The sequence below is a fragment of the Bos javanicus genome, chromosome 27 (genome assembly GCF_032452875.1).
Source record: "Bos javanicus breed banteng chromosome 27, ARS-OSU_banteng_1.0, whole genome shotgun sequence".
Lineage (NCBI taxonomy): Eukaryota > Metazoa > Chordata > Mammalia > Artiodactyla > Bovidae > Bos > Bos javanicus.
Window position 1 is genome coordinate 38,511,128 of NC_083894.1, and position 27,779 is coordinate 38,538,906.

The following is a 27,779-nucleotide window of genomic DNA, read 5'->3' on the forward strand; positions in this document are numbered from 1 at the left end:
GGTTTCTTAACTTCAGAGGGTCTGTGAGCCCCCAGACATTTAATGCAAAGTTTGTATAAATATTTATCTGGATGTTTTATTGGGAGAGGAGCCATACCTTTCTCAAAGAGATCCATAATGCCAAAAAAGTTAAGAACCACTTCTCTGAGTATTATATTTTCCTAGTCCTACAGATTCAACTATTATCCTAAATCAGTGACATTAAGGGGGTGTTGATAGACGTGAGTCTGAGTGAACTCCGGGAGTTGGTGATGGACAGGGAGGCCTGGCGTGCTGCGATTCATGGGTCGCAAGGAGTCGGACACGACTGAGCGACTGATCTGATCTGATCTGATCTCATAAAATAAGCTCTTTTAAGTACTTGAATTAGTGAATTTATAGTCATTATTGTTTTTGCAAGAAGTACCTTACACTGGAAAAGTCAAAGGGATTGACTTAACACTTTTAGTTTCTTTCTCCATTAAATTGATATATTTACTATACAGAGACCACCTGGTATAATCTTTATAAATGTGGGATTTGATGAAAATTATTTTAGGTCCATATATCCATGGATTGCCTTGTAAATTAACATCATCACCCTAGTAAAGAATGAATGAATATCTTTTAACTTCTAAACACTACAGTACTTATCTAGTCTGTGAAGATGCAGCATAAGTAGATGGGGACGACAGTATGAAATCATGAATGTTTTGCTGAGTTGTGTCTGATTCTTTGTGACCCCATGGACTGCAGCATGCCAGGCTTTCCTGTCCTTCTCTATCTCCTGGAGTTAGCTTAAACTCATGTCCAGTGAGTTGGTGATGCCATCCAACCATCTCATCCTCTTTCACCCCCTTCTCCTCCTGCCTTCAATCTTTCCCAGGGTCAGGGTCTTTTCCAATGACTTGACTCTTCCCATCAGGTGGCCAAAGTACTGGAGCTCCAGCTGCATTATCAGTCCTTCCAATGAATATTCAGGGTTGATTTCCTTTAAGACTGACTGGTTTGATCTCCTTGCTGTCCAAGGGACTCTCAAAGTCTTCTCCAGCATTACAGTTTGAAAGCATCAATGTATGAGGACCCAAAGAAAAGAAGCAATACCTGCTTTAAGAATAGATGAGAGGGAGTGGTCACTGTGAGTTGGGTCAAGCCTGGAGGACTTCAGTGAGAAGGGGATTTGAGTGGGGATATAACAGATGGTCAGAGAGAGTCTGGGGCTGAGGGAATAACTGGTTGAAACAAAGTCTGCTGTGATTTTGCCCTCTGGGGGACATTGAGTTGACCAATGGAAAGGCAGCAGTAGGTCGTGGCTCTTTTCCTGGCTTCTGGTCCTGGCTGGAAGCTGCTTCTCCCCTCTGTTCTCAGTGTTTTAATTTGTAAAACTGTACTTTTCTTATAGCATTCTTAATTTTACTTGCTATGTGTTTGTTATGGGTCTTCCCTAGTGGCTCAGTGGTAAAGAATCCACCTGCAATGAGGAGACGTGGACTTGATCCTTGGGTCAGAAAGATCTCCTGGAGAGGGAAATGGCAACCCACTCAAGTATTCTTGTCTGGGAAATCCCATGGACAGAGGAGCCTAGCAGGCTACAGTTCATGGGGTCACAAACAGTCAGACGCAACGTAGTGACTAAACAACAACAGCAATGTGTTTATTTTAAAAGAAAAACCTGATACACAGAGCCATCACGATGGCAGTATGGGAAGAAGATGAGGGTAGTTAGTGGCCAGGTTGCTAAGGGTCTTGAGTGACAGGGTTTATAAAGCAGGAGTTGGTAGCCTATGGCCCTTGGGCCAAATCCTGCTCATTTCTTATCTTTGTATTAACAGAAGGTGTTTTATTGGGACACAGCCATGGGTTAATTTACGATCGTCTCTTTTTTTGCTATAATGGCCGAATTGAGTATTTGCATCGAGACTATATGGCCCATGGAGCTAAAAATATTTGCTGTCTGGTCCTTTACAGAAAAAGTCTGCCGATCCCTGAGTTAAAGAATTACAGCTTTAGTTTAGTTGCATTGGGGGGGAAGGATTAGGTATATAGGGGCAGTAGTAACCACAGTGCCACTGGAAGAGTGTGTGAGGAAGGTTAATCCAGTCAGGTTGCTCAGAGTGCATCAGATGATATGAATTCGTGTGGAGGTGGGTAGGCTGTTTAGGATCAGGAGTTAATTCCTGAAGCACCCTGGAGAAGAGATGGTATCTGTTGTAGGAAGAGATAGTAATAAGAATGTAAATGGAGGGATAGTTGCATGAGACTGTAAGAAAATAATAGTCTTGGGGATGAAAGATATGGCAGAGACGAGGGAATATACGAGGATCTCAAGTACGGCACTAAAGTGACTGGAGGGGAAATGGTGAAAGAGGAGAGAGAAAGGAATTCTCTCGCTGGAGCTAGTTTTATAGGGACGTTCACTGGTTTTGGCATGCTGGGTGTGTAACATGGGACATCCGTCAGGTAGTTAGATGTTATGACTCTGCATTTTTCTGCTTCTCTGGACAGACCCAATTTCCCGATAGGCCCAGTTCAGAGAGTAGGCTTCCTGTGATTGCTCACACCCCTTGCAGGTTCCTGAGAAAGAATCTGTTTGCTTAGTCCAGTTCCTTCTTCCTGGCAGTGCCTTCCAGGAGTGACGGCGGTGGGTGAGGTGGAGTGGGTGTGTAGCACGTGGCTTGTGAAGGGCAGGCACTTGAACCCTGTCTGTGGAGAAGGGCGGGGCAGTTCCCAAGGGCTCTCTAGAGCCTGTTGGACAAAACTCTGAATCTTCTCTCCCGCTCCGCCTGAGACACCCATCCCTTCTGGACTCCTGAGACCGCCACCGAGGTGAGCCAACTAGACTGTATGGGACCTGCTTCTAGCTGTGGTTTATGCGTCATGTTTTTCTCACTATGTTTTCATTGTCATAAGGTGTGTTCTTTTTGCCAACACAAATGGGAATGTAGCCTTGTTGACACCTTTTACTCGGTAAGATTTACTTTGTTTCGCTTTCTCCACACTGTAGTTAAAGAATACAAACTGCTCTAGAGTTACTTTGTTTTTCTCCTTGTTCTATCATCCCAGTCCAGCTCTAGACCTTTGCCTCAGTGGTCTGGTTTGGCTGATGGCATTTTTCTTCTAAGTTCTTGACATCTTTCCCTTTTCCTGTATGTGTGCACATGTGCTCAGTTGCTCAGTTGTGTCCAACTCTTTGCGACTGCATGAACTATAGCCTGCCAGGCTCCTCTGTCCATGGAATTTTCCAGGCAAAAATACTGGAGTTGCCATTTCCTTCTCCAGGGGATCTTCCCAACCCGGAGATCAAACCCAGGTCTTCTGTGTCTCCTGCTTTACCACTGCACAACCGGGAAGCCCCCTTTTCCTGCCTGGTGGTCTGCATACGATGAGCATTTCCGCTCAGCGGAAGTGTGAGATGGACTGGGCTAGGGTGGATGTCAGAGCTGGACACCGTCTTGTAGTTTTCAGGTAGCTTTCCAGGCAGCCTTCTCAGTGTAACTTTACAGCACCCCTTGAAGTAAGCATCTTGTTTGTCTACAGTAATTAATTGTTCAAATCATGTTCAAAATTAATTGCAAATTTTTATTTTATTGAGTACAAAAGACTGGAAAACTTGACTTTTAATGAGTAACAGGTGAGTAATAGGTGAAAACTGAGGCTCAGAAAAGCAGAATTCCTTGTCCAAACATGGTGAGCGTTTATGAACAGTATCTCTTACTGAAAGAAAAAAAAAAGAAATAGGAAATAAGTAAAGGAGTTTCCAGGAGAGAGGATTACAGCCCTAATTTGACTAAAGGCTAGCCAGGAGCTGGCTTGATGAGTGCGGATCCTAGGGCCCTTCTGGCTACTTTAGTTACTCACTTAAATGCCATTTGGATAATTATTGGCTTTTCTACTTTGGGGAAGATTCAGTTCCTCCGAGAATTTGCTTTCAAGTTCTGTTTTTGGTGCAGTCACCCCTTTAGCCGGACTCCGAATCATTCCTTCTGCCCCATGCTGTGCTGGCACCTTGGGTCCTGTTTCACCCCAGCCCCAAACATGTGGAAGGCAATTTCCCGACTGACCATAGAAATTGTCCTTGTCCACTGCATAGAAAAATTCCCTTGAGTGTTTTGCCATCATGACCTGACTTTGCAGTCTGACATGTGTATTTCCTAGATGTCTCGATGACATGAGAGTACAGGAGTGAACAAGACAGACACAAATCACTTACTTTGTGGAAGTTGCCTTTGAGGCAGTGAGGCTTCTATTTTGATTATATTCTGAGTGATATTGATTAGCCGGTGTTCATGTAAGAGTCTACCTAAGATAATATTGGGAATAATCAGACTAGTCAACAATAACTGAATTATATTACTATTTATAAACGACATGTTGGATATTCATTATAAATGATGTTTACATGGTTTATATAATAAAAGACAAGGAAAGTATTATTGTAAATAAACTAATGGGAGCAACAAGAGAAAAATGTTTAAATTTACACCATGTGGTAGAATAACAGACAGAAATAAAGTATAGCCAGTGTGAAGTAGAAGCTTTGTTTCCTTCTGCTCTCTGCATACTCATATTTGGGCTGCCAACTAAATTCCTTTTCCTTTTTTTTTTTTTAAATTTTGGTCTGAGGGGTATTTCTTATCCTTCTTTTATCTTCTAATTATGTGTTGGCTGGAGGCTTAAACTCTCTCTGTGCTCTTATCTGTAAAAGAGAGTATTCTCTCTATCCTGAGAACCCTCTTACACTAAAACTGGGACTGTAAATTGGTGCAGCCATTCTGGAAAACAATATGGATGTTCCTCAAAACAACTAAAAATAGGGCTACCATATAATGCAGCAATCCCACCCCTGGGCATATGCCCAGACAAAACTATAATTTTGTAAAGATACATGCATTCATATGTTCACAGCAGCAATATTTACAATAGCTAAGACGTGAACACAACCCAAATGCCCATGAGCAAGGGCCTCCCTGGGGGCTCGGACAGTAAAGCGTCTGCCTGCAGTGTGGGAGACCTGGGTTCAATCCCTGGGCTGGGAAGATCCCCTGGAGAAGGAAATGGCAACCCATTCCAGGACTCTTGCTTGGAAAATTCCATGGATGGAGGAGACTGGTAGACTCTGGTCCATGGGTTCGCAAAGAGTCGGAGATGACTGAGCAACTTCACTGGTTCACTGGTCCATCAACAGATGAATGAATAAAGAAGATGTGGTACATATATGCAATGGAATATTCAGTTCAGTTCAGTTCAGTCACTCAGTCCTGTCTGACTCTTTGCGACCCCATGAATCGCAGCACGCCAGGCCTCCCTGTCCATCACCAACTCCCGGAGTTCACTCAGACTCACGACCATCAAGTCAGTGATGCCATCCAGCCATCTCATCCTCTGTCATCCCCTTCTCCTCCTGCCCCCAATCTCTCCCAGCATCAGAGTCTTTTCCAACGAGTCAACTCTTTGCATGAGGTGGCCAAAGTACTGGAGTTTCAGCTTTAGCATCATTCCTTCCAAAGAACACCCAGGGCTGATCTCCTTCAGAATGGACTGGTTGGATCTCCTTGCAGACCAAGGGACTCTCAAGAGTCTTCTCCAACACCACAGTTCAAAAGCATCAATGCTTCGGCGCTCAGCCTTCTTCACAGTCCAACTCTCACATCGGTACATGACCACTGGAAAAACCATAGCCTTGACTAGATGGACCTTTGTTGGCAAAGTAATATCTCTGCTTTTGAATATGCTATCTAGGTTGGTCATAACTTTTCTTCCAAGGAGTAAGTGTCTTTTGATTTCATGGCTGCAGTCACCATCTGCAGTGATTTTGGAGCCCCCAAAAATAAAATCTGATACTGTTTCCACTGTTTCCCCATATATTTCCCATGAAGTGATGGGACCAATTGCCATGATCTTCGTTTTCTGAATGTTGAGTTTAAGGCAACTTTTTCACTCTCCTCTTTCACTTTCATCAAGAGGCTTTTTAGTTCCTGTACACTTTCTGCCCTCAGGGTTGTGTATCTGCATATCTGAGGTTACTGATATTTCTCCCGGCAATCTTGATTCCAGCTTGTGCTTCTTCCAGCCCAGCGTTTCTCATGATGTACTCTGCATAGAAGTTAAATAAGCAGGGTGACAATATACAGCCTTGACGTACACCTTTTCCTATTTGGAACCAGTCTGTTGTTCCATGTCCAGTTCTAACTGTTGCTTCCTGACCTGCATACAAATTTCTCAAGAGGCAGATCAGGTGGTCTGGTATTCCCATCTCTTTCAGAATTTTCCACAGTTTATTGTGATCCACACAGTCAAAGGCTTTGGCATAGTCAATAAAGCAGAAATAGATGTTTTTCTGGAGCTCTCTTGCTTTTCCATGATCCAGCGGATGTTGACAATTTGATCTCTGGTTCCTCTGCCTTTTCTGAAACCAGCTTGAACATCAGGAAGTTCACGGTTCACATATTGCTGAAGCCTGGCTTGAAGAATTTTGAGCATTACTTTACAAGCGTGTGAGATGAGTGCAATTGTGCGGTAGTTTAAGCATTCTTTGGCATTGCCTTTCTTTGGGATCAGAATGAAAACTGACCTTTTCCAGTCCTGTGGCCACTGCTGAGTTTTCCAAATTTGCTGGCATATTGAGTGCAGCACTTCCACAGCATCATCTTTCAAATGGAATATTACTTAGCCATAAAAAGAATGAAATAGTGCCATTTGCAGCAGCATGGATAGACCTAGAGATGATTATACTAAACCAAGTATGTCAGAAAGATAAAGACAGATACTGTATGATATCACTTATATATGGAATCTGAATGACACAAGTGAACATATCTATGAGACAAAACCATGCTTACAAATATAGAGGAGAGACCTGTGGTTGCCAAGGGGGGAGTGGGGGAAGGGGAAGGAATGACTGGGGGTTTGAGATTAGCAGATGCAAACTATTCTGTTAATGTGTAGGATGTTTAAACAGCAAGGTCCTATGTATAGCATGGGGAACTATATCCAATAGGATCTGATAAACCGTAATGGAAAAGAATATAAAAAGAGGGTATTGCAGCAGAAATTACACACAACATTGTAAATCAACTGAACTTCAATAAAATTAAAAAAAATTCTGTCTATCCCCACACTAGGGTAAGGTTGTTTTCCTTAAAAACTTATCAGAAAAGGAGTGACTTTGTATTCAGGTTTTTACCATTTCTGAATCAGGCATGTTCTGATTGTTTTTGAGTAACAAAGAACTTTTGGAGAATACATATTAGCTTGAAATAACTGCAGATAATTTTCGTTGGGCTGCTTACGGAGATCACTAAAATAGGTTTAAAAAAAGAGGAGACAGCAAACTTAACACACAATTAGCAATTATACCTGAAGAAATAATCCTGGAGTTGTATGTGTTGGATGTCACTGTAAACTGGCTTTTAAAAGTGACTTTTACGGGCCAGACAGTGAGTTTAGCACTCTTAGTGAATGGATTCTGTGCATTAGGATAGAACTTCCAGCTATATCATCCTGCAGATTTAAAAATGGCTATGTATCAACTTAAGGCAGAGCCCAAGATGTGATATAACTCAAAATGATACTGTGACAAAGATTCTAATGACATATTGCATGTGAAAAGCTTTACTAAGATAATTCTCTGAAACTTAAGTGAATAAAAGCAAGTGTTTTTATTTTGTGTAATATTTGATTTTATATAGGTATACTATTAACATAAAATATGAGAAGCGACTTGGTTATTTAATCTACAACCCTAAAGTATATATATTCAGTGTAGCCAACAACTTTTTGTCCTTTGGATTGCCTTAATTTAGATATACCTGATCTCTACTTCTCAGCGGATTTTAAGGATTAAATGAAAGAGTTAATTGGGTGTCTGCTTTGTAGTAAAGGGCTCCCCAGTTGGCGCCGTGCCTGCCACTGCCAGAGATGCAAGAGACACTAGTTGGATCCCTGCCTCAGGACGACCCTTGGAGTAGGAAACTGCACCCCACTCCAGTGCTCTTGCCTGGAGAACTCCATGGGCAGAGGAGCCTGGTTGGCTGACGTCCTTGGGGCTGCAAAGAGTCGGACACAATTGAGCGGCTGAGCACATAGTAGCAACAATAGACCAATAGGTAAAAACTAAATTTTTAAAATCCTGAAATTGTCATGAGTATTTTTGGTAACATCTAACAACCAGAATTAAAAGATAAGTAACTTGAAGTAGGAAAACTGACTTATTTGTTGAAATTTGCTCAATAAAAGAAAGTTATTTCAAATAAGGAACTATTGTTACCAGTTCTGATAATCTTGTTGACTCCTCATGGACTTAGTAATTAATAAAAGCAAATAATAAAATTTCATATGTTGGGGTGATAAAATTGGCATTATGCAATTTTTTACAAGTCTTAATTTGTAAAAATTTTTACTTCTAAAATCTTGGATTAAATTGGAAACAATTAGTTTGCTTGTCTATGTGTATTACTTTGTTAGAAATTTTTAAGAAATAACACGTTATGTCAAATAGCAGTTTATTACCTAGAGCTTGTCAGCACTAGTGGCAGTAAAGTCTAGAGATACATTGGATTGACTTGAAATTTTGTTACTCAAGAATAATTAATTATTCATTTCTCCTATAACTTCCTTATAGGATTTGAACTTAGGATTTCTCTGAAGTCAGGTATGGCAAGCCACACAGACACATGTGATTTCAGGGGTTAAGGTGTATAGGGGTGCTTCGTCGTTGTCCAGCTCCAGGCCCTGGGGTGATTTAGAGCAGGGAGTGACTCATGAAGGAGAGGCTGGGGGAGGAGATGCTCTGGCTGAGGCTCTGGGTTGGTCGGCTTGTGCATCAGAAGTGTGCTTACTCCCAGGGGAGTCCTTTGCTGTCTCCAGGAAGTAGCTACCCCGGGAGAGGCTGCCTCCCAAGACCAGAGCCCAAAGTGCCAGAGCATCAGTACAGAACATAAGAAGATACAGTCAGTATAAACTTTATGTTAGCACTCAAAATGCTCTTATGATTTACATTTCATTCTTCATTAAAAAACATTTGGTTGTGGTTGGCTGTTATATACTTTTATTTAATGAAAAAGTACATTTTTTAATCTAGCTTTTTTGATTTTGTCAGTGATGTTTCTAGAAAAATGAGTTGCTATCTTTTATAGAAGAGATTTAAACAGAATATTGGTTGATAAACTTTTTTTTTAGAAAGCCTGTGTAGTTCTTATTCTTTATGTAAGTTTTTTAATGGTCCTTTTGTCTGAGTATTGTTGATACTATCTGTCTTTCAAGGGTAGTGGCAGCTTTGTTAGATTGCATTGAGAAACAGATCAAAACCAGATGGTCGAGGACTTCAGCATCCTCTCTGTTCCCTGACTCTGCCTCCCGCTAAACCCTGCTGCGCTTCCGCTCTCTGTGGTCGGCACTGCCAGCCCAGGTGCGCACTCAGCTGCTGTTTCCATATGAATATTTTTTAAAGATAGTGTGTGTACACGAGAGACGAGAGATCATGTAACACGTTTATTTTCGGACTTTACTTTTTTTACTAATAAAATGGTGGGTTTTAGGATCTCAGTCAAAGATACCATTCCTTAAAGCCGAATGTGAAATGCTGGACACTTGGAAATGAGGCCTTCATATGGTTGAGATAGTTGTCCTTGCCTCACAGTCACTGGTAGTCCCATTCAAGCGGATCATCTTGGTTATGTTGCCTTATGTGATCACAGTAACTTTATTAAGTGCCCTCATTCGTGTATTTGAGTTTCTTCCCCCTGTAAGGAGCTTTCTTGGAAAGCTCACCCAGCCGCTTCCGCTTGTATCTCACTGTGGGGTGGGGATTCATGGACAGGTTAGTGTTTGTATAAAGGCAGCAAAGGTTGTCCTTTCTTGCTTTTCCTACCGACTTTGGAAAAATTGCAGCCCTTCTTGGAGAAGTTTTTGAAAAGGGAGGAAGCTGCCAGTTGAAGTTTAAAAATGAGATAATAATGCTAAAAGTAGTGATTTATAGTAACAGTAATGATAATTAATCTTGAGCTTTTATTGTATGCTAGTTACAATTATGGGTGCTTTATATATTTATACGAATAGTTAATCTTCAGGACAACCTCAGTGTTTTCTTTACTTTTCAGATGAGGAGATTGCATCCCCTGAGTAGTTAAATAAGCTGCTAAAAGGACACAGTTGGGAAGTGATGGAGCCCAGCCGACAAGTTTGGATTGTATGCGCTAACTGTGCTTTTTGCTTTTATGACTTAAAAAGAAGTGAGGAAACGAACGCTGAAAGGTTTAGCCGTTGCCCCAGGGTCACGGAGCAGTGAACGCTGAGGTTCCTCTCTGGGGTATCCTTTTCACTGTCTTCCTGTGCTTCCTCTGGGTGTTCCCTCTGCCTTTGTCCTCTCATATCTGAGCCAGGCTTTTTGGTGCTTTTGACTTGCTGTAGTTCCATATCCTTAAAATTGTATTCTTCCTCTGCAATTCCGTAACTTGACAAGGACGCCCTCAGGGGTCAGTGCCAAAGAGCGGACCTTGCAGCCTCCGTCTGCGTCTGAATCCTGCCTGTGGCCGTGCTAGCCACGTGACCTCATACAAGCTGCACGCTGTGCCTCAGTCGTCTCACCTGTACAGTGGGTTAGTTATGGTGGCTATCCCACAGAGCTGCTGGGAGTAGAGGAGTCAATACAATAAAGAAAAGAGAGAGCTTTACTGTCTCTTTACTGTCCCACAGAGCTGCTGTAGGAGTAGAGGAGTCAGTACAGTAAAGCTGCTTAGTGTGGTGCCTGGCACGAGGAAGCGTTTGATAAATATCTTCTATTCTGGTTATATTATTTATCAGAAATATATACTCCGAATTAAACTTAGCACATTATCTCGCACTTGTTAGGTACTCAGTAAATGTATATGGAATGAATGAAAATAACCATCTTGCTTTGTATTATTGGCCTTTGCTTTTTTAAACTGGTTGGAATATTAAGATTATAGAAGATGAGATGTTTTTAGTGTTTGTGTTATCCTCCATTACAAAGACCGAGTACCAGTATTATCACATTATGCTATGTATCTTGTGCTGTTTTTCACCTTGCTTTTCTCATCTGTAGAACTATTAGTTTTTACATTTAGTATTTTTATTGAGATTGAAAGGTACTGTGTCCATCTGCTGCTGCTGCCGCTGCTGCAGTCGTGTCCGACTCCGTGCGACCCCATAGACGGCAGCCCACCAGGCTCCCCCGTCCCTGGGATTCTCCAGGCAAGAACACTGGAGTGGGTTGCCATTTCCTTCTCCAATACTGTGTCCATCTAAGTTTATGTCATCATATTTAAGATTAGATGTTAATGTCCTCGAATTTTATCATGTCACATTTTCCAACTGATACCAATTACCCATCAAATATGAATTTAATCGCAGGAATGGTAATACAGTCGTCAGTAAAATGACTTTAGTTGGCAGCATCATTTAGCCATGAGCCGAGGAGCAGGAAAGCAGGATAGAAATCCTCCCATGGCACTCGTCCCACATGACACTGGCTTTTGCCTTTTCTGTTGAAGTAACACAAGAATTAAAGCCTTTCAAAGGGAGCCTGTCCGTCGCCTTCCACGTGTCATCCTTGCCTCCGAGAAAATGCTGCGTGATCCTGATGACAGCCCCACCTCTGATGTCACCCGGGATGGTACAGTCCTCTCAGCCTTTGCTGGGCTCCGTGCTGCTGCACCGGGGAAATGGTTACATTAAAGCTCACTCCCGTCAGCTCCATTATCTCCTCTGAAGTAGTTTTCACAAATATAGAAAAGCCCTACCGTGCTTGTTTTCGGTAAGCTACCAAGGTAGAGAGAGCGCAGAGGCCGGCAGGGAGAGCGAGAGGGCAGGCTGCGTGCCTTTGTGAAGGGAGCGGCGGCCGCTGGCTCAGCCGGGCTCCTGAGCTCAGAGCGCCCGTGGACACCACCCCGCGCGGTGCGGGGCCCCAGGGCTGCCAGGACCTTTGAAACTCACTTGCTTCCAGTTGACTAGAACGGCAGATTTTGAATTAGCCAGCTTCTCTTCTAGCTAACTTTTCTCGAGCGTTAAGCTGATGAACGGGGCATTTTCTATGATCAATGGGTAACTGCTGGAGCTACAGTAATCTCTGTGAGTAACCTCTATTTGTAGGTCTCTGCAGGCAAATTGATTTTATATATCGCTCTCTTGTAAAATGCTGCTGTAAAATGATCCATCTGTATGGTTGACTGCTTTTGCTTGTTAGTCTTGTCTTTCGACCATCCCAGTGCGAGACTGCTGGGGCTGAATGAGGTTCTGCTGAATCCCGACCAGAGAAACACCTTCCGCATTTATTCCGGGCTGCCCACGCCAGCTGTTCTTTAATTCCCCAGCCTTCCGAAAGACACCACCTGCCCTCCGAGCGCCATCGCCCAGTCCCTCCCCTGGCTTTCACCTAGAATGTTTATTTTAGCATCTGACATTGGATTTTTCATATTTATTTTTAGGTAGAAAGCAGAATATTATGCTTACCTGTAATTTTATTTCCTTTCATTGTCCCCCCTGCCCCGCCCGGGAAACACAGAGTGCCATCACCCCGTTTCTCCCCATTTTTGGACGTATTATATAGAAAGAAAGAGGAACCGGCTACCCCTGTAGTTTTAGAGACCTGATGTGGAGGCTTTGGATGGGAGCAGGGGCGGAGCTTCTCTTAAAGAGCCCAGACTGCTCTCCTCCCGTTCCGCCTGGGTGCCTGGACAGACGCTGGCTTGCAGAGCACAGGGGGCTGAGGTGGTGTCTGCTGGGGGTTTATTTTTCCTCAGTTTACACGTGTGTTCTTCTCGTCTCTTGAGAGTGTCACCTTAATAGTAATTCAAGATTTATTTCTTTCTCATTAGGGAAGTTGACTTTGCTGAAATTCTCATTTTCAGAGATACTTGGAACCATTGCTCATGTTGACTTGCAGCCTGAATCCTTAGCACAACTGTGGGATGCTCTTACTGAGCATGAGAACTGCTGAATGCGAATATGGACCTGATGGGGCTTGTGACAGGCGGGAGGCTGACTGGAGCTATTGTTTTCCACTGCGCCTGGCGGCTGTCTTGACACACAGCGGTTTAGGGAAGTCCACAGCTGTAGCAGCTCATCACTGCTGGGCACTCCTGCTGCTTAGCATTTGTGATTTTAAAACAAGAATTAGTACTTAAAATGTCCATGTCTTAAGTATTAAATTTCTTTAATATCAGTTTCAATATTAAAATATGTAATAAAATATGTAAGAACTGATATTAGTACTACCATACCATATCTGTGTTGACTTTAGCAGGAGAGAGCCTGCTATAAACAAGACTATGGAGTTCTTTAAAAGTTTAAACTTTATTTGCTTTTAGGAATAAAATTTTAAAAAATGACGGTCAGAGAAATTTAAAAATTGGATTTCCAGAGAGTAGAGTAGTGGTGACCAGGGGCTGTCAGGGGGGGAAAATGAGAAGGCGGCCCCAGGGCAGAGGCTCAGCTAGAAGAGGAGTGAGTTCTGGGGCGGTAATGTACATCGTCGTGATTACAGTTAATAACATTGTCTGATATACTTCGAAGCTGCTAAGGGAGTCGATCTTGAGTGTTTTCACCACAAAAGAGAAGTGGTAATGATGTGATGTGACAGCGGTGTTAGCTCAAGCTGTAGTGGTGATCAGCTTTCAATCTGGTGTGTCAAACTGGCATGCTGTACTCCCTGACCTACCCAGTGCCCTGTATCAGCTGCATCAGTAAAGCTGGAAAAAATGAAAATGTAAAATTGGGTTTTTGAAAGTGTGAATTCCTAGCAGGAAGAAGTAGGAAAAGCTAGGATGTTTGCAGTCAGAAGAGCAGCGGTGATCAGAAGCGCCAAGTCTGGTAGGAGAAGCGCAAGGGCAGACGGAAGAAGACACAGATGAGAGTGGGTGGTGGATCGAGGTGGAGAAGCCTCGCCTGAGAAGAGGAAACCAGCTTTAGAAACAGTGATTTTAAAGACAGACCTGAATTCAACTCTTGCAGCTTAGAATTTCGTCTCGGGGTGAGCGCCAGTGCTCTGCACGCGGGCGGAAACCTGGGGTTAGGATCGCTGGGCTGCTCCTTAGCTCACGTTTTCCCTTCCAGGTGCTGTGAGCTGCCACTCCCAGCTCACAGAGCTCCTCTGCAGTTGACCGGAATGGGAAGCTAGTCTCATTTCCCCAGGAATTAGAATTGAAGGAGAAAAATTGGGCTCTGATTCATTAGTATGTAAAATTGAGTTTGTGGTGAGCACAGCTGTAACTATTAATCACTTGGGGAGAAACGTCCAATTAATGGAGCAGTCTCTACTTGTGTGCGCATGCTAATAGTTTGTGTAGTGGTTGGCAGACCTTTTCCTGGGTCTTGTAGTACATAAATACCTTCTCTATCCGTGCTTTTTAGAGAGTTGCTAGCGACCAGATAATAGCCAGCACCCTCAAATACAGCCTTCTTCAAAGTGTGACTTTTATTAGAGTGAAGAGTGTGTACCAAAATATAATGTACTTAGATTACTCACTTAGCAAATTATCATTACTCATACTCATTTTGTGTCATTTTACCATACTGAATATGTTTTCTGTTGCTTAGTAAAAATAGATTATTCTTCTGTTTTCTTTTTTAAATATGACTTTTTCTCTTGCATTGCAAATTGAAATCCTAAATGGGTCTCTGTATTAGTGGAGGGGTTTATTGATTATTAGACACAAAAGCATTGATCATTATTATTCACAGTTATGGATTATAATTTGTTGTTGTTGTTCAGTTGATAAGTTGTGTCTGACTCTTTGTGACCCCTTGGACTGTAGCCTGATAGGCTCCTCTCTCCATGGGATTCTCCAGGCAGGAATCCTGGAGTGGGTTGCAATTTCCTTCTTCAGGAGATCTTCCCAGATCAGTGATGGAACCTGTATCTCCTGCATTGGCAGGTGGATTCTTTACCACTGAGCCACCAGGGAAGCCAAGAATTCTGGAAAATCCCATGGACGGAGGAACCTGGTAGGCTGCAGTCCATGGGGTTGTGAAGAGTTGGACATGACTGAGAGACTTCACTTTCACTTTTCACTTTCATGCATTGGAGAAAGAAATGGCAACCCACTCCAGTGTTCTTGCCTGGAGAATCCCAGGGACAGCGGAGCCTGGTGGGCTGCCGTGTATGGGGTTGCACAGAGTTGGACACAACTGAAGTGACTTAGCAGCAGCATAGGTAAAATGTATTTGAGATATTTTACTCTGCAAGGCTTATGATGTTGGTTTGTAAATTGGATCTGTCTTCAATTTTTTTATTGATTTATGAAATTTCAGACTAAAGGGGAAAAATCAGTCACCCTCTGTCTATGGGATTGAATTCTTCCTTGACAGGCCAGGGACAGTGTGTCTTTAGGCCTGAAAGTTCTGTCCATTTTCCAATGTTGAAATAACTTAAGAATTTATAGTTCTTTTATCATACTAACTGATTTTTAAGTTTTAAGATGTTTACTAACTGATATTCATTAGAGAACAGAGAGCACCATGGATGTTATTGCATTTATGAACAACCTACAGGGAAAGGAGAGAAGCAGACTTCTAGTGGCTAGGTTAGCCATGACTTAGAGAGGACTGAAAGTCTGCTGAACCATGCTGACGAAAAATAGTATTCTCTTGAAAGTGCTGTACGAAAGTGAATTTGCCTGTGCATTTTTATTTCACAAGTGATCTGTCCAATGACATGAACATTGAAAGTCTGGGAAGATATCCCAGTTTTTAAAAATAGAAAAACCTTACCTTTCCCTCAGGTCCTTTCCTTTAAGCTCCAGTGTAATTTCTTTAAGGCTACGTACAGATGTTGATGTACAGGCATTTACTAATGCTCAGTTTTACATTTGTTGTTGTTGTTTTTTTTTTTTTAAGGACTTTATGGTCTTCTGTGTAAAGGTAGAGTCGTTGACCATCATTCGTTTTGAGAGAAATTCTCTGTGAGCTATAAACTAAAGACAGGGTCCCATCACAGCCTAGGTGGTTCTCTTCCTCTGCTGGAAGGATGCTGGATCAGCTGGAAGGCAAACCCAGACCAGAAGGCATAGCCTTTCTCTGCGAAGGAAGGAGAGACTGCCTCTTTTCTTTACTTGTTTACTTAATTGAACACTTGGGCCTTTCAGTCAGGAGGTAGGAACTCTTTTGAGATTATCTTTTAGAGTAAAAACCTGCTATTTAAATGTAGTCAGCACAATTCATAGATATTGATGTAGTTCTCTGGAGGAGTGCTTCCATATTTTAAATGTATGCAGATCACCCAGGATTCTTTTTAGAGATACGGATTCTGATTAGGAAGGTCTGAAGTGATACCTGAGTCTGCATTTTGAACAAACACCTGGGTGATGCTGCTGCTCCGAGGCCACACTTTGAGTAGAAAGGTTCTAGGGTAGTGCTTTCAAATAGACTTCTCATGAGCATGAAAAAGTGTTCTCTGTATCTGCTGCAATGTTGTAGCCAGCTACATATGGAGCGCTGGATTTTCAATTTTATTTAATTTTAATTAATTTAAATTTAAATAGTTTTATGTGACTGTGACTGCCATATGGAACAGCATAGCATTTGGAGAGTAAGATGATCAGCTGAGAAGTTTAAGTTTAGTGGTAATTGCCCATGTAGATTATGGTGAATTCTAAAACTATGGCCAAGTTGTCCCCACTTAACTTGACCACCGCTTAAACTTTGTCTGCAGCAGACAATGCGTGCAGATGGAGTTGCTGGACTGCAAACTCCTTGATGGCCTTGCTTGTTGCTCTGTTTTCCAGTACTCAGCATATTCTTGGCGCACAATAAATGTTGGCTGATGAAGTGAAAGAATTAGGTAGTTCCAAAGCGAGGAAGGACCTCCCCGCCCCCACAGTGTCTCCAGCACTCTGTTCAGCCTGTCCTTGTGGGCAGGGGACAGAATTTGAGTGGCATTGGCATGTAGTATTTTGCTTATGTTTTGGGAAGCATCCTTCTGTTTCTGTTTTAAAGTTCTATTAAACGGTAACCTGTTGGTTATAGGACATTCTTTATTCATTCATTGATTCAACAAATATCCATTTTCTTAGTACTGTTATTCTAGGCTCTGGGAATATAATAATGGTAAAGATATCAGACAGAGTTGTTTTGGAGTTTATGTTCTGGTGGCAATATAACAAGACAGAACAAAGGAAGAACCTTTTCCTAAAAACGACCGGGCCCAGTTCCTAGGGAGGGTATGATTTGTAACTGCTGTTCATGGACATGGCCATCACAGTCTTTTGGGAAGCCTACGTCCAGTTGCTCAGAATCCCTCATGATAAACTTCTTTACTTCACATTTCTACTGTGAAACTGTGACCAAGTGTGCAGTAGGCTTGCCAAATCGTTCTTTTTCTTTTTTCTTCCTTCCTGCCTCCCCCATTTCAGCCCTTTTCTTTGAAGGAGTTTGTTACCCAGAGTAGAAAGAAATCCATTTCATTTGCTGATCCTCAGACAGGATCATTCTTAGAAGGGCCAGGCCTTTTCTGAGGCTCATCTTTTGGAGCAGGCTTGTTTCCCCATGATCCTGAGAATTTTTTTGAGTTATAATTGACGTACACCATTAAATTAGTTTCAGACATACAGCGTAATATTACATATGGTATAATGTTACATATTGTGAAATGATCACTATATGTCCATCACCATCCGTAGTTATAAAAGGTTTTTTCCTTGTGATGAGGACTTTTAAGATTTACTCTTTTACCTACTTTCAAATATGCAATACAGTGTTATTAACCATGATCCCCAGCTATATATTGCATCCACTTGATTATTTTGTAATTGAAAGTGTGTACTTTTTGAACCGCCCATTTCACCTACTCCTCACCCCCACCCTCTGGCAACTTCTAGTTTGTCCTTTGTATCTATGATCTCGTTTTGCTCTTTCTTTTTAAGATTTCACAAATAAGAGTGATCATATAGTATTTGTCTTCGTCTGACTTACTTCATTTAGCGTAATGCCCTCAAGGTCCCCTCGTGGCTCAAATGGTAAAGAATCCTCCTGTAATGCAAGAGACCTGGGTTCGATCTCTGAGTTGGGAGGATCCCCTGGAGAAGGGAATGACAACCCTCTCCAGTCTTCTTAGAGAACTGTAAAATCCCATGGACAGAGGAGCCTGGCAGGCTGCAGTCCATGGAATCCCAAAGAGTCGGACACAACTGAACACAACTTAGTGACTAACACTTTCTGAGCTTCCTTGGTGGTTCAGTCAGTAGAGAATCCACCCACCAATGCAGGAAACCTGGGTTCGATCCCTGGTTTGGGAAGATCCCCTGGAGAAGGAAATGGCAACCCACTCTAGTATTCTTGCCTGAGAAGTCCCATGGACAGAGGAACCTGGATGGCTACTGTCCATGGAGTCTCAAGAGTCAAACATGACTTAGTGACTACACCACCACCTCAAGGTCCAATCATATGTTGCAAATGGCAAGATTTATTGTTTTTTATGGCTGAATAATATCCTTATCATTCCATAATAATATCCAATAATATCCTTTTTATGGCTAAATTAATATATTCATAGGTTAATATTATATAGACATATACTATGTGTTAATATACACACAGTTTCTTTATCTGCTCATCCATTAATGGACACTTAGATTATTTCCATTTCTTGGCTGTTGTAAAAAATGTGAATGTAAGGGTGCCGATATCTTTTCCAATTAGTGTTTTTGTTTCCTTCAGGTAAATCCCCATAAATGGAATTGCTGTATCATATGTAGTTCTGTGTTTAATCTGTTGAGGAATCTCCATAGGAGGTTGCACTAATTTACGTTCCACCGACAGTGTACTCAGTTCAGTTTAGTTCAGTCACTCAGTCGTGTCCAACGCTTTGCGACCCCATGAATTGCAGCACGCCAGGCCTCCCTGTCCATCACCAACTCCCGGAGTTCACTCAGACTCACGTCCATCGAGTCAGTGATGCCGTTCAGCCATCTCATCCTCTGTCGTCCCCTTCTCCTCCTGCCCCCAATCCCTCCCAGCATCAGAGTCTTTTCCAGTGAGTCAACTCTTTGCATGAGTCGCCAAAGTACTGGAGTTTCAGCTTTAGCATCATTCCTTCCAATGAACACCTAGGACTGGTCTCCTTTTGGATGGACTGGTTGGATCTCCTTGCAGTCCATGGGACTCTCAAGAGTCTTCTCCAACACCACAGTTCAAAAGCATCAATTCTTCTGCGCTCAGCTTTCTTCACAGTCCAACTCTCACATCCATACATGACCACAGGAAAAACCATAGCCTTGACTAGACGGACCTTTGTTGGCAAAGTAACGTCTCTGCTTTTGAATATGCTATCTAGGTTGGTCATAACTTTCCTTCCAAGGAGTAAGCATCTTTTAATTTCATGGTTGCAGTCACCATCTGCAGTGATTTTGGAGCCAAAAAATATATATCAGGTATAATAAAAAGCAGAGATTTGGATTAAGCCAGAGCAAACAAGAATCATTTGTGACAGGAAAACATGGGACGACTGGGACCATAAGGTTCTCTAGAATTGGTTCAAATCATGATTATTGTGGTTTTAATTTGCATTTCTCTGGGGATTAGTCATGTTGGGCATCTTTGCATGTAGCTGTTGGTCATTGTATGTCTTCTTTGGGAAAATACCCATTCAGATCTGCTCATTTTTATTTATTTATTTAATTTTTTTCCTCTTCATTTTTAGATCAGATTTTTTTTTGCTAATAAGTTATGTAAGGGAGTATAAACAGGGAATATAAATAAATGTAAATTTAAACAGAGTTCTTTATACATATATTTAAATCTTTTATTTATTTATCTTACTTTTGTGCTGAGTCTTCCTTGCTTTGTGTGGATGTCTGCTGGTTGTGGAGAGCAGGGGCTTACTTCGTTGCAATGGGCGGCTTCTCACCATAGTGGCTTCGCTTGTTGCCGAGCCCGGGCTCCAGGCCTGAGGCCTTCGGAGCTGTAGCACGCGGGGTCAGGAGGTGCCTGTGCAGAGTCTAGGGCTCAGGCTCAGCGGCTGTGGGGCACGGTTTAGTCACTCTGCAACATGTGGGATCTGCCCGGACCAGGGATGGAACCCGTGTCTCCTGTATTGGCAGGCAGGTTCTTATCCACTGCGCCACCAGGGAAGCCCTCTTTATACATTTTGGATATGAATGCCTTATCAGATATATGATTTGCAAATATTTATTCCCATTCAGTAGATGGCCTTTTCATTTTCTTGATGGTTTCCTTTGTACAGAAGCTTTTTAGTTTGATGTAGAAGAACTTCTGTTAAATCACGTTGCATTGTATTACAGCTCTGTATCTGTGTCCCAGAAGTGGATGGCTGTTTAATGTACAACCCAAAGCTCTCCTGAAACTGTTCTGTTAACTTTCAAAAGTATCCCATTTTTCTCTACATTAAATCAAAATGGAAAAAACTTAAAAAAAAAAAGTGGATTGTGGGCATCACAGGAAAATCATCAGGAAATAACAGAAAATAATTAGTTAGGAATCTGACCAAATACACAAAGCAGCAGATACAACTCCACAGAAAAGGGAATATAAATAGATACCCCTTCCCAAAGTATATGTATTTCACATGAGTGTGACAAGCTCTTCTCTCTCCCTTCCCTTCCCTCCTACGCACTTTACACTACATTTTAATTTCTTTAAGGGGGGAAAATAAATGCAGAAAAGCTATAAAAACTCTTATTAATTCAAATTCTACTAGTGTGTGGTTTATATTTAGGTAAGTGCTAAAATCTTCTTCTTCTTTTTTTTTTTTTCAGTACTTAGCAAATCCCATTGTCACAGATATGAGACCAAATTTGGGCAGGCCTAATTCAGCGAGACTTTCTAGAGGAGAAGCAGCTATTTCGCTTTCAGCTAGATTCTTACATTAGTAGTAGATGCAGACTGACAGAAGGCAGGAGCTTTCCCGAGTGGGGCCTAGAGCCCACAGCAGCGGCACAGGCTGGGCACGGCCTCAGGGCAGCAGGCTGACTTTAGAGAGGGGAGACGGAGGCTGGGGAGGTGGTAGCCGTCGCGCCTTTGTTCTGTCCATTTGCCTTTGTCCTGGCTGCAGGGCGCTCCATCTTGCCCACACTGTCACCCGTGGCTGGGTCTGTTTGTGCCCATACTTCACCCTGCGCATCCTTCACACACGGCCAGCGTGAGCTTTTCAACACGGGAGAGAGACTAGTCACGCGCTAGCAGCGTTTAGCTCTGAATACCCTGTGTTCAGTACCTAGAAGGTAATTAATGAATGTTTGCTAAGTGGATTTTGGAAACGGTGGTCACTTAATGGCAAGTATCCATGGCCTGGTTTTAAAAGGGAACAGAGAAAAAGTCTTAAGGTAAAAGAAGAATGTGGCCTTTCTTTAAATCCCCCTAGCATAAATAGCTCTATTTTTTAAACATAAGGAAGACATCAGAAATTCTAAATAAGACGGTCAAGATTCATGTTTTATGAAGCTTCATTTGTTGTTAAAGACAGTTCAAGTGGTGAGAAGAAATGCACACAGCAAAATTAAACCACTGTGCCTGCTAACACAGAGGTGCCTTCGGTGGAAGGAAAGATTTGATGTTATGCTGGGTTCCGTAACAAATGCTAGGATCAAGAGCCACCTGGTATTTAAGGCTGTTTCTACCCAGAACCTGCAACTAGAAGATTTTTTGCTTTGTATATTTTTATGCTATTAGAAATGACAGTCTGACAATTCAGATACCTCTTAGTTTTCCTTAGGAATTTACTCCTGAGAGATAAAAGACCAGGGATCTAGTTCTGACGTTTAATTCTTCTAAAATACCTTATTGAACATCAGTTCATTTGCCTTGGTCATGCCACTTAGCCTCTCAGAACATTTACCCGCCCTGGTCTGTACTAGTCCTCATCTAGGTGAAAAGTGAACAAAGCTGATTAGACAGACCAGTTCTGTAATGCAGGGCAGGAGGGCTGGTTGGAGTGGGAAAGCCGCCTGCCACTCCGGGCGCACTTTGCGCTCTGCCTTTCCTGTCTGTCTTTGACCAGATGCCAAGCTGCTTATCAAGACATCACAAGCTCGGTGGTTAAAGAATATGCCTGCCAGTGCAGGGGACGTGGGTTTGATCCCTAGTCTGCGAAGATTCCTCATGCCTCGGGATGACTAAGCCCATGCGCCACAACTACTGAGTCTGAGCACCCGTGAGACTGTGCTCCACAACAAGAGAAAGCTCCGCCGTGAAAACCCCACCCGCTACAAGTACGGAGAGTCCTCATGCGTCATCGAAGACCCAGCGCAGCCGTAAATACAATTTACAGAGACATCGTCACAGGCATTTGCCCACAGTTAATGCCAGTACATCCTAATGAAAAGTGTTAGAATGGGGTGGAGAAATTACTTAATTTCTTTGATGTCCCCCCACTCTTTTTTTTGAATTTGTATTCACTTTTCTTTGGGCCAGTGTGCCTATGTTTACATTAGTGGTTGTTTCATAGGTGGCAATTTAAACTGTTAGGAACTAAGTGGGTTCTTAAATGAGGAAGTTTAACTTTTCTTCCTTCTGTTGAATGGATTTCATGATAGTATGTTTTGATGTTAAATACACATTTGACTTCAGGAATAAATGCCACTTGATCATGGTGTATAATCCTTTTTGATATTTTGCTAGATTCAGCTTACTAAATTTGGGTTAAATATGGACAGCTTTCATGGAACTCTTCATGATAGGTTAAAGATTATATAGCCTTTTGAACCTTTAAAATTTGAACTAATATCCTGATAATTTATTTCATGTGTGTATACCAGATAGACTATAAAGTTCCCTTGACATTTGTAAGCAGGTGAATTCTTGCAAGGGCTGGTGATTAAGGGAACACTTAGTTAAGAGAGCAGATTTCAGTTAGATCTTGAAAGATGAAAATACTCTGATCATATAGAAGTGAGAAGAAAAAGTGTGTCATATGCAGAGAAGAGATGGAGCGAAGCCAAAGGAATAAAAAGCTCAGAGTGTTAGCTTGATTTCTGGTGTCTATGAGAGAGGACCTTTCAAGAGTGTTCATGTGCTGCGCCACCCTCGGTTAAAGAAGCAAACGTATATCGACAAGGTTGTTGAGTGAGAGGAGAGAGTAGATGGGAAAGATAGATCGGGGCTGGGTTATGGATCTCAACTCCAGGATGAAGGAGTTTGAATTTTAGACTTTATTCTGTAGGCGGTGAAGAATTACTGAAAGCAACTGAAGTTTTTGCTTGAGGAAGATTATTGTATATAAGATGAAGTGGGAGATGACGCTGGACTTTGGATAACCATTTCAGAAGATGTTTTGAAATTTCAGAGAAAAGATTGAAGACACAAACTAGGTCAGCTCACTTCCAATAAAGATGGAGGGAAGAGGAGGATGTACACAGCTTAGTGGAGGTGGATTAGATAAGCTCTGGTTTTTGTTATGTCGTGTTGGCAAGTCCATTGTTCTGATGGGCCTGTTTTCTTGCTGACTATGTAAGGTGACTGAATTAATTCTTTGATTCCTCTGATTCTTGCCATTTTATATTGTATGACCTTCAAGTTTTTGTAGAGGCATTTGTTACTGTTTGGTCGCTAAGTGGTGTCTGATTCTTTTGTGACCCCATGGACTGTAGCCCACCAGGCTGATCTGTCCATGGGATTCTCCAGGCAAGAATACTAGACTGGGTTGCCACTTCTTTCTCCAGGGGATCTTCCTGACTCAGGGATCGAACCTGGGTCTCCTGCATTGGCACGCAGATTCATTACCTTTGAACCACCTGTGAAGCCCCTTGAAAAGACATACTCTAACTTAAATAAAACATCTATAGGAAATATTTCCCCCTGTGAACTAAGTACTTCTCTAATAATTTAAAGCTATTTTACTATGTTACAAAAGCCTATGCTTTTGGATAGTATACTTTTTTCTTTCTTTGTATTTTAGCAATAAATTTATAGCTTTTAAACTGCCAGAAGAATTTTAAGTCCCCCATATGATTAAGGAAGAAAAAACTGTTAAAAGCCAAAAAAGTGTAAAATATGAAAACTGTTCTTAAAAACATGTAAAAAGATGTAAACAAATGCCAATACTTCGCAAATTATTTTCTGACGCCAACGTTACTGCCCAAATGAGACAGTGCATGGCAGTAGGCCCAGTACGTTTATGAATACAGGTGCAAAATACTAGAAAGCTGAATCTAGCAACATGTAAAAAAGGATTCTACAGCATGACCAAGTAGCATTTATTCCAAGAATGCAAGGTTGGTTCAGTATATAGAAGTCTGTTGATGTAATACACTCTTACCAGAATAAAAGACAGACTCCACATGGGAATCTCAACTGACAGAGAAAAAAAAATTGACAAAATTGGTAGCTTTTCATGATAGAAACACTTGATAAACTAGAGATAAAAGGGATCTTCCTTATCCTGATACAGGGCATTTGTGAAAACCCCACAGCTAACATCATACTTCATGGGGGAAGACTGAAAGCTTTCTCGTAAGATCCAGAACAACACACAGACATCTAGCTCTCACTTTGGGGCAACATTGTACTGGAGGTTCTGGCCAGTGCTGTTAGGCAAGAAAAAGAAATAAAAGGCATCCAGATAAGAAAGAAAAAAAGTAAAACTTCCTCTGATCACAGATAACATGATCTTGTATATCGGAAAGCCTAAGGAATCCACAAAGAAACCATTAGAACTTCTAAGTTCGGCAACCAGCTGTATTTCTGTATGCTAGCAGTGAAGGATCTGAAATGGAAAAAAATTCTACTTATAATAGCGTCAAAAAGAAAATACTTAGGGGAGTCAGTTTAACAAAAGTAGTGTAAAACTTGTACATTTGAAACAAAAAGATGTTAAAAGAAACGAAAGAAAATTAAATGGAGAGACATCCTGTAGTTGTGGATCAAAAGACCTGATAGTAATATTGTCAGGATGCAGTGCTCCACAGACTCATCCCAGCCTCTATGACAGTTCAGCTGTCTGGCAGCTGATCTGAAAATTCATACGGGAAATGCCAGGGGCCCAGAGTAGCCACAACAAGCGGGAAGAGGAAGAACAGAGCAGGAGAATGCACACTTACTGGTTTTACTTCTGCGCAGCTATGGTAATCAAGATGGTGTTACACTGGCTTTGGGCTCAATGGAGTAGAATTCAGAGTCCAGACACGAACCTTCACATTTATGGTCAGCTGATTTTCTTCAAGGGTATTATTGCAGTTCAGTGGGGGAAATAATAGGTTCTTCAACAGCAGTGCTCGGACAAGTGGATAGCCACATGCGACAGAGAGAAGTTATATCTCCACACCTTGTAAAATGTTAACTCAGAATGGATCGAAGGTCTGCATGTAGTAGCTAACTACATGTAAAACTCTTAAAAAAAGAATAAATCTTTGTGACCTTGGATTAGACAATAAATTGTTACTTATGACACCAAACACCTAAGCAACAAAATAAAAAAATAGATAAGTTGGATTTTATCAAAATTAAAAAAAGAATTGTGCTTCAAAAAGGCACCATAAACTAACTGGAAAGACAACCCACAGGATGGAAGAAAATATTTGCAAAGTATATGTCTGATAAGGAACTTCTGTTCAGAATATATAAAGGATTCTTCAGTTCAATTCAGTTCAGTCGCTCAGTGGAGTCTGACTCTTTGCGACACCATGAACCGCAGCACGCCAGGCCTCCCTGTCCATCACCAACTGCTGGAGTTCACCCAAACCCATGTCCATCGAGTCGATGATGCCATCCAACCGTCTCATCCTCTGTTATCCCCTTCTCCTCCTGCCCTCAATCTTTTTTACCATCAGGGTCTTTTCCAATGAGTCAGCTCTTTGCAGCAGGTAGCCAAAGTATTGGAGTTTCAGCTGCAACATCAGTCCTTCCAATAAACACCCAGGACTGATCTCCTTCAGAATGGACTGGTTGGATCTTCTTGCAGTCCAAGGGACTCTCAAGAGTCTTCTCCAACACCACAGTTCAAAAGCATCAATTCTTCAGCGCTCAGCTTTCTTCACAGTCCAACTCTACATCCATACATGACCACCTGAAAAACCATAGCCTTGACTAGATGGACCTTTGTTGGCAAAGTAATATCTCTGCTTTTGAATATGCTGTCTAGGTTGGTCATAACTTTCCTTCCAAGGAGTAAGCATCTTTTAATTTCATGGCTGTAATCACCATCTGCATTGATTTTGGATCCCAGAAAAATAAAGTCTGACACTGTTTCCACTGTTTCCCCATCTATTTGCCATGAAGTGATGGGACCAGATGCCATGATCTTCGTTTTCTGAATGTTGAGCTTTAAGCCAACTTTTTCACTCCTCTTTCACTTTCATCAAGAGGCTCTTTAGTTTTTCTTCACTTTCTTACAACTCAAAAATGAAAAGAGAAGTTATCCAGTTATAAAATGGGCAAAGGATTTGAATGGATATTTCTCTGAAGAACCCATACAAATGGCCAACAAGCATGTGACAAGATTCTCAACACTGTTAACCACTGTGCACGTATGTGCTAAGTCACTTTAGTCGTGTCTGACTCTGTGCCACCCCCTGAACTGTAGACCACCAGGATCCTCTGTCCGTAGGGTTCTCCAGCCAAGAATACTGGAGTGGGTTGCCATTCCCTTCTCACTAGGGAAATGCAAATCACAACCGCAGTGAGGTGGCCTTCCACATCCACCATGACAGCTGTGATAAGAATATGGACAGTGTTAGAACCCTCAGACTTTGCTGGTAGAAATATAAAATGGTGCAGTTGCTTTGGAAATGGGCGCTTTCTCCAAACATTAAACACAGAGTTACCATGTGACGCAGAATCCACTCATACGTGTGTATCCAAGAGAATTGAAAATAAATGTAGACACAAAAACCTGTTCACAGATGTTCATTATTCATAACAGCCAAAATGTGAAAATAACACCAATGCCCATCAGCAGATGAGTGGAAAGAAGGTACAAGGATGAACCTTGAAACCACTGTGACATGTAAAAAAAAGACAATGTCACGTATTGTGTAATTCTGTTGATATGAAGTAGAACACGCAGATCTATAGACAGAAGGTAGGATGGTATTTACCAGGGCTTGAAGAGTGACAGTTAATAGAGGGTTTTTTTGGTGGTGCTGGGAGGTGATGAAAATGTTCTGGAGTTAGATAGTGGTGATGCTCACACAATTTTATGATATATTAAAGATAACTGAATCTTAAAAGGGGAAAAATTAAAAGTCCTATCACATTCTTCATTGAAATATCTAAAGTGTCAATATACCACAGGAAGAGAAATCTTGATTGCTTTTAACTCTGTTCCTTTTCAAGATCAGAGTTTGAAACTTCCTCCCTCCTCAGATTTCAGCAAGCCATATCCTCTGAGGTCTGTTTTTGAAGGTGTTATAAAATGCTGCCATCACAGAGAAGTGCTGCTTGGATCCCATCAAGGTTGATTCCAATTTAATTTAAAAATATATTTCAAATTTATTAAAAAATAAGATGCGAAACAGAACACACTCCAAGATGTATTCCTGTTTATCAGTTTTTCCGTACTGTGTATACCAGATGCTAACTCACGTTTCCAAGTTACGTCGCTTTGCATATATGCCTTGGAATCAAGTCTTTCACGTCATTTCCTTGTATATATTCAGACAGCTGTCAAATGTCTCACTGAATAGGAAGGTTGCGGCTTGCAGTGCTTGAAAAGCAGTAACAGAAGCAGCAGGTGTCCTCGTCATAAAGCCGTCTAGGCGAGGACGCTGCATTTCCAGAGCACATGAGAATACTCTCAATACGAGGTAACCAAAACCAAGTTCAGAAGGAGACTGAATCCTGGGGTGATAGGACTGTTATCCAGAAATCCTCGATTTAAAATTGTGTTTGTCAGGATG

At 41.8% G+C, this 27,779-nt stretch overlaps 1 protein-coding gene across 9 annotated transcripts in view; it reads left to right on the plus strand.

Annotated features, from left to right (window-relative positions):
* The window catches only part of PSD3 (pleckstrin and Sec7 domain containing 3), a 492,806-nt gene that overhangs the window by 142,835 nt on the left and 322,192 nt on the right, over positions 1 to 27,779 (plus strand). The gene's annotated exons all lie outside the window — the stretch shown is intronic.